This window comes from Myotis yumanensis, unplaced genomic scaffold, assembly GCF_028538775.1.
Source record: "Myotis yumanensis isolate MYYU_CA2020_CCGP unplaced genomic scaffold, mMyoYum1.0.hap1 SCAF_18, whole genome shotgun sequence".
In the NCBI taxonomy this organism is placed as follows: domain Eukaryota; kingdom Metazoa; phylum Chordata; class Mammalia; order Chiroptera; family Vespertilionidae; genus Myotis; species Myotis yumanensis.
The window spans coordinates 12076522-12083455 of record NW_027223769.1 but is presented as its reverse complement, the minus strand read 5'-3'; the positions used below and the strand labels follow the sequence as shown (position 1 = coordinate 12083455).

The 6934-nt window shown below is 53.9% G+C and overlaps 1 pseudogene; it reads left to right on the top strand.

Moving 5' to 3' along the window:
* Positions 1–6660: 6660 nt before the first annotated feature.
* On the top strand, positions 6661–6728 carry LOC138997477 (U5 spliceosomal RNA; annotated as a pseudogene).
* The last annotated feature ends 206 nt before the right edge of the window (positions 6729–6934 follow it).

Here is a 6934-nt window from a genome sequence, read left to right as displayed (position 1 = left end):
CCAGGACCTGCTGCTATTTCTGTGTGTGTGTTAGCTGCCTCACTCTCCCCAAGGCCCCCGATAGCATCTGGCCCTGGGCTGCCCATCCTCCCTGCCTTTGTTCTTTCCACCCCAAATATTTACCAGGAGCCGGCCCTGTGCCAGGTGCTAGAAACCAGCAAAGGCTCAGAAGCAGAACCAGTCTATCTGGGGAGACAGAGGAGCGGTCACACCCAGGAGGGGCGAGATAGTAGAGATGCGCCCGGACAGTAACGGAAGATATGGGAGCAGGGGAGCGCCAGGTCTGGCCTGTGGGAGTGAGGAGCAGCAGAGAGGGTGTGGGGGGGGGGGGGCGGTCAGTGGGAGCAAAGGCAGCGTGGGGAGGACAGGAGGTGGGAGAGTTCAGCACAAAGTGTCAAGCAAAGAATAGAGGGGGCAGGTTAGAGGGGGCAGCAGGGCCCAAACTGTGCAGGCCCTTGAAGGCTTTACTGGGAAGAAGCCCAGACTCTGTTTGTTGGGCTCAGAGGAGGCTGCTGTCAGCCATTTACACTTTAGTATGAATTTAAGCCAGGATGTTGCTTTCCGTAGGCTGATTTTCATGTCCCATTTGGTTCTGATTGTGGAACGAAAGCTCTGTGCTCCCAAAGCATTTCAACAACCTGGGTCCGGAGGGGGTGGTGTTGGGAAGGAAGAGAGGAAGAGATGATCAATGGTCCTAAGGTACCAGGATGGTTTGGGCCCTGAGGCTGAGGTTGTGCATCTAGGCCCAGGTACCTTTTGGGCAGGGGAGGCCGGACAGCTGAGTGTACAGCCAGGCGCTCTCTGGGGTGGTCCAGGACAGGGTCTCCCCCTGGGAGCTGAACTGTGTTACCAGCTGCAGCTGTGTCTGTTTGTTGATTGGGTTGTGTCTAACTTCAATAACCATGCACAGTGTTGCCATGAGATGCTGTAAATAGAATAAAATATTACTAAATATTTGCTTGGCGTCAGCCTCGCTCTGTGAAGTCCTGTTGGGAGGCAGCAAGGAGATAAAGGAGCACACGTGATGGATGCCGGCTGCCGCTGCTCTCTCGAGGGGCTGAGATCTGTCTTGTCCCTCCAACAACCTCCACCGTCCATGCGTTACGTTTAAGTTCTTTCTTGCTATTCGAGGCTCATTTTTCTATCTCAGTTTTCAAGGGCAGATGAGATAAGAGATGCAACACGTGCTGCATTTGAAATGTTTTAGGCTAATTTTTGCCTTTGATCCCAAAGGCTGTTTAAGATACACGTTTTCTGAGCTCACCTCTGTGGCCTAGCAAAATCCATTCGTTCTGACGAGAAGGCAGAAGTATGTCCTTGTTTTTTCAACCTAAAATAATGAAAAGAGAAGTCCAACCTATTGGACTTTGGAACAGTTTTCATGTTAATTTCTGCATGTGTCCCTAGATTTTGGATGAGATTCCCTCACCTCAGGCATCAGTTAAATGCCATTGCTGCCTTTTTAAAGATTAAAAAAATTTTTTTAAACTTTAAGTGGGCTGAAGTCCCAGGGAGGAGGGATGGATCACACTGTAGGGGACAGTGTGGCTCTGTAGTTGAATCGGTCAGGATTAAGGAGACAATTATTTGGGAAATTTCAAACATGTGTACACACAATGAATACATGTGCACCCATCACTCAGACACAGGGTGATCATCCCACGCTCCCTGCTCCCCCCACCTCCCCTCCCGCTGGGCTACGTGGGGGGGAAATCCCAGACACCCTTCCCAAATAGCACACGGACACCCTGGCTTCTCTGTGTGGTACCAGCTTTGCCGCCTTCCCTCCGCCTCGAATGGCCACTCTGTGCTGGCGACCAGCTGTCCTCGAGGGTTTGCTGCTGTCCTCACAGAGGCACCTGCTGCCCAGTCTCATCTTCCAGAAGTCTGAAGGGAGCTCCACCCCACATCCCCAGGGCCAGGCCTGAGCTGGGCCTCTGCGTCCCAGAGCACCTCCAGAGCCAGGTGACGGCTAGGCTGGGAGAAGCCGGGGAGGCTGAGGTGGGACTGGCACCCATGGGGCCCAGCGGCCGACAGGTTAGCAGTGGACGTGTGCCCTGTGAGCGTGCCTGTGTGGGAGGATTGCGTGGGCAGCATGCTAGGTGCTCGAGATGGCTCTGGCTGTGGCGGGTGAGAAAGGGACACTCACTGGCAGGCCTGTCGCTTCAGAGTGAGTCACACCCCTTCTGGATTCCCATGAACTTGCTCAATTTATTAACTCAAGTTCTCTGCCTTCCCTGGGGGTCAGGAGAGGCTGGAGCTGATTCTGTTGTCATTTTTTGGGAGGAGAAAACTGAGCCCAATGTAAAGGGGAGTGTTCTCCAAGGTCACACTGCCCACTGCCCCTTGCTGCCAGGGGGTGAGAGCCAGACATCCCCCTGGCAAGGCGGCACCCGGGCCGTTCCTCTGAGCTGCTCCTGGACAGAGATGTGCGAAGGCCACACAGGGCACCTGCCCATGGGCTCTCCAGTCTCTTCCTCGTCCAGTCCTTCTGCCCGGCGTCTGATGGGGCATGCGGAGCTTTCACTGGGTCGTCTCACAGAAAAGGCCGCAGCTGTCTAAGCGTCCCTCTTACCTGTTAAGCTGGTATGTCCATGCCTGGCCGATACCAGTTGCCCAGTCCCTGCCCTCCCCGGCCCTGTAACTGCAGCATCTGAGCAGAGACGAGAGAACCACTCACCTTGCTCTCCATCAGCTGAGGGCTGCCTTGGCAGGGCTGGGCCCAGGTGCAGAGGAGTTTGGTAAAAGCTGGCGGGTGTGAGACTCAAGCTAAGAGAACATCTTTCACCAAGAAGCAAGAGGACTGGTCAGGTGGTCTCTCCTTGAAGAGCTGCCCCTCCTCCCCACAGCTCCCCAGGACCCAGGTAATGCTGGGTGTTGGCCTCAGCGCCCAGTCCCAGTCCCAGCGCTAATACATGGTGGGAAGATTCTTTTCTCTCTGTAGGTCCCAGATTCCTACTGGTAAAACAGGAGTCAGAGCTGGCCTTCAAAGCCTCATACCCAGCAAACTCCTACATATCCTTCAAAGCCCAGCTCACATGCCCCTTCTCTCCAGGTAGGTTTGCTGTCCTCCGGGTGTTTGTTGTGCCCCAACATAGAATCTGCCGTGTGTCATTACCTTTGTGTCTGTTGCTTCCCATGGGCAGGCAGGTAGATAGCCCCTCCGCACACCTGCAGGTTCAAAAATCATTTAATGACTGAACAAAAGCAGAGAGAACAAACTACCTCAAGGCGGGTGGTCTTCTCCGTGGTCCTCGTTGAAGGGGCCCGTTTTTATCGAGCTCTCGTTCTTTCCTTTATGTGCAAAATAGCACCTGCAAAGACGGCTTTCTGGGAGGAGCCGGCGCTGTGTGGCTGCAGCAGCATGTCCCCGGCCCACCCGGAGGGGCTCTTTCCCACTGGCCTGCTTTCCGTAGGTCCAGACGTGCCCTCGTACACTTAGCTTCCTCCGGATGCTTCTGTCTGGTCTTCGTCTGACCTCCTCGCCCACCAGCCTGCGGGTTGGACCGAGAGGGCTTGCTTGCTGCTAACTGGAACTGGGTTTCCGGGTGAGGGTCACTCCTCAAGGGAGAGGAGGAGGATGTCCTTGGGGGGCTGCTTGCTTGGCCAGCATCCCTGAGAGGTTGACGGGGTGTGGCTGGCACCCTCTCAACTGCCAGACCACTACTCCCCCCCACCCCACCCCCTGTAGGCAGGATACCAGGTAAGACTGACCCCCTGAATCAAAGGGGAAGTTCACACTTCGCAGTGCAGCAGCCCCCCGGCCCCCCGGCCCCCTGCCGCAGAGGAGCTGTGACTTCGGGCCTCCGTGGAGACCCGAGAACAGCAGGTGGCCCTGGTAGCCGAAGTGCCATGTGAGCAGGACTCTGTCGGGCTCCAGCTTTGCACTGGTTGGCCCGGTGGCCTCACGGCAGGTGAGAGGGCTGGGTTTTATTGGCCTCGCCTGAGACATTCAGTGATTCTATAAATTTTCACGATCAGTAACCGTTTAAGGGTCACCTCTAGATTAACACCCTTTGAAAAAGGTTATGACAGTATGGAGACCTGGGGACTGAAAATATTACAAAGTGTGCCTGTGAAAAGCACTTTCGAGTGGCCTTCCTGCCTGGATTGGACCAGAGCTGGGTTTGGGTTTGTGAGTCAATATTTTGAAGGGCAGTCTGGGCAAAGGACCTGCCCTCTGTTTGTGTGGGCGTAAGAGCTATGCGAGGGGCTTGCTAAAATGCAAGCGATTGAGCCCCTCCACTCCAAGATCTGTTCCTGGTGCCCAGGAACCTGCATTGTAAACCGGCCCCAGAGGACTCTGCGGTAGGTGGTCTCTGACCACACAGCCAGGATCTCTGCTCAGACCTTAAAGGGGCCACGTGAGCAGGATCATTGCCAATGGGGTGCCAGGCGGGAGGGAGCCTTGGGCTTCCAAGCTGGGAACCCACGGTTCCTGAGAGACGCTGCATAAATCCAGGCTTAGGGGGAAGGACTTCATCTGGACTCTTTAGTTTATCTATTTATGCATTTGTATTGTGGTGAAATACACACAACATAAATGTAGCATGTTAGGCATGTTTAAGTGGACAGTTCAGCACATTCATGCTGTTGTGCAAACATCACCACCGTCCATCTCCAGGACTTACTCGTCTGCCCAACCCGAAGCCCTGTCCCCATTTAACACTAACTCCCTACCCCTCCCAGCCCCTGGAGACCCCCATTGTACTTCCTGTCCCTATGACTCTGACGCCTCTAGGGGCCTCATATGAGCGGAATCAGGCACTATTTGCTGTTTTGTGACTGGCTTGTCTCAGCATAATGTCCTCAAGGTTCACCCATGCTGTAGGCTGTCAGGATTTCCTTGCTTTTTAAGGCTGAATAATATGCCACATTGTGTTTTCTCATTCATCCGTCTTGGTATTGCGAATAATGCTGCTATGAACACAGATGTACGAATTTCTCTTTGAGACCCTGCTTTCAATTCTTTTCGATATTTACCCAGAAATAGAATTGCTGGATTGTATGTTAAATTCTACTTTAACTAGAGGCCTGATGCATGAAATTCATGCACTTGGGGGGTCCCTCAGCCCCGCCTGCGCCCTCTTGCAGTCTGGGAGCCCTTGAGGGATGTCCGACTGATGTCAGTTGGACATCCTTAGCGCTGCTGCAGAGGTGGGAGCCACTGCCACTGCACTCGCCAGCCATGAGCCCAGCTTCTGGCTGAGCAGCGCTCCCCCTGTGGGAGCACACTGACCACCAGGAGGCAGCTCCTACGTTGAGCGTCTGCCCCCTGGTGGTCAGTGCACATCATAGTGACTGGTCATTCTGCCGTTCAGTCGATTTGCATATTAGCCCTTTATTATATAGGATTTTTTTTCGGGAGCTGGATTCATGGTTTATTTCACACTTGGCATACTCTGCGACATTGGGGAAAACCTCCCCTGTCACCTGTCAGAGGCATAGTCCCCTCGAGTCTCAGCAGAAGGTGTTTAGGGCCTGCAGCTACAGGCTGTCACGGTGCAGAGTGAGGATGAAGAGAGGACAGGGGCTGTTGTTGGGGCAGAGGTGTGGGGGGGAGGGTGTTAATTGTGAGGAAGCAACATTTCAGCAAGAACGGGAACTGGCCCAGCCCTAGAAGTGCCATGGGCTTCCTGGATGAGCACTAAAGCACTAGAATTCTGCTCCATGGAGTCATCTCTCCAGGGTCTGAGCTGACGTAGTGGGGAACAGAGGGCACAGGCAGAGGGTCTGGATGCCTTAGGCCCCTGGAGGCGACTATGGCCATCGGTTAAGAACTATACTCTTGAAATGTCCAGGAGGAAAATGCGTTCCAAAGTGCTTGGGACGCACTAATTTAAAGGCACAGACATGCTGTTTGGACCTGGAACCGGAGTCCTTCAGAGTGCAACCCTGTGGGACGAAGCCTCCGGAACCGGAGCGCTGCTCAGCCGGCCCAGGCTGAGGGCAGACCCTGCAAGGAACGCCGTCTTCCCTGGACGCGGCGCCCTGGTGACCCGAACGCCCCGGATCCCCTGGCTGACACTGACTGCTCAGCTGAGCGAGGACATCGCCCAGGCCCCACTGCCAGCTTTTTCTTTTGTTAAATATAACAAAGGAGACTCATGGAGTAAGAAAGTCAACTAATTGTCATGATGTTTATTCAAGTGATGGATATTAGCCTGGACGTTTCTTGTTATCCAACAACAAAACAAAGAAGGAAAGAGATCTATTTTGCCCCAAGTAACTTCAACCAGTTATTTGACACCAAGAACGCGCCCACCCCTCTAGGTTAGTAGTTCTGAGAATTGGCATAGAGTCTTGGTCACTCAGCCCGGGTTATTCAGTTACTTAGCAACAACTTAAAACACGGCAACTAGAGTACACTGGGAGTCAGAGAGTGTGTGTCCCTGGGGGAATCATGCAGCAGACTGGCCACAGACCACCCCCCCCCCCACAACCATACAGGGGGCGCGGCACATGGAAGGGTCGCTGAAATGTGGGCGGAGACCCCGCCCTCTGGAGAAGGCCCGCTCCAGGTGACGTGTTAAACTTGCTTCTGCTCAAGTCATTGTCATCGTCACGGTGATCACACCACCTCGCCTAGTATCTTCCACGTGGGCCACGGGTGCTGACTCTACACCTTGTGCTCATTCATTAAAAACAGCTAACATACTCTGGTTTCTCTTCAGATCACATAAATCTTCCACCTTTTACCAAAGATTTCTGTGGAGAGGAACAATTAAACACACACACACACACACACACACACACACACACACACAAGCGTGGGCGCACACGCGGAAAGTAAAACAAACAAACAGCTACCAATGCCCTCTGCACCCATTGCGTTCTGGTGCCGGTTCTCAGCAAGCTGACCTGCGGTGCAAGAAAACCCTCGTCCCGCCACCCTCGAACTGGAAACCTCCGTTCACAGGAAAAGGAGCTCGGA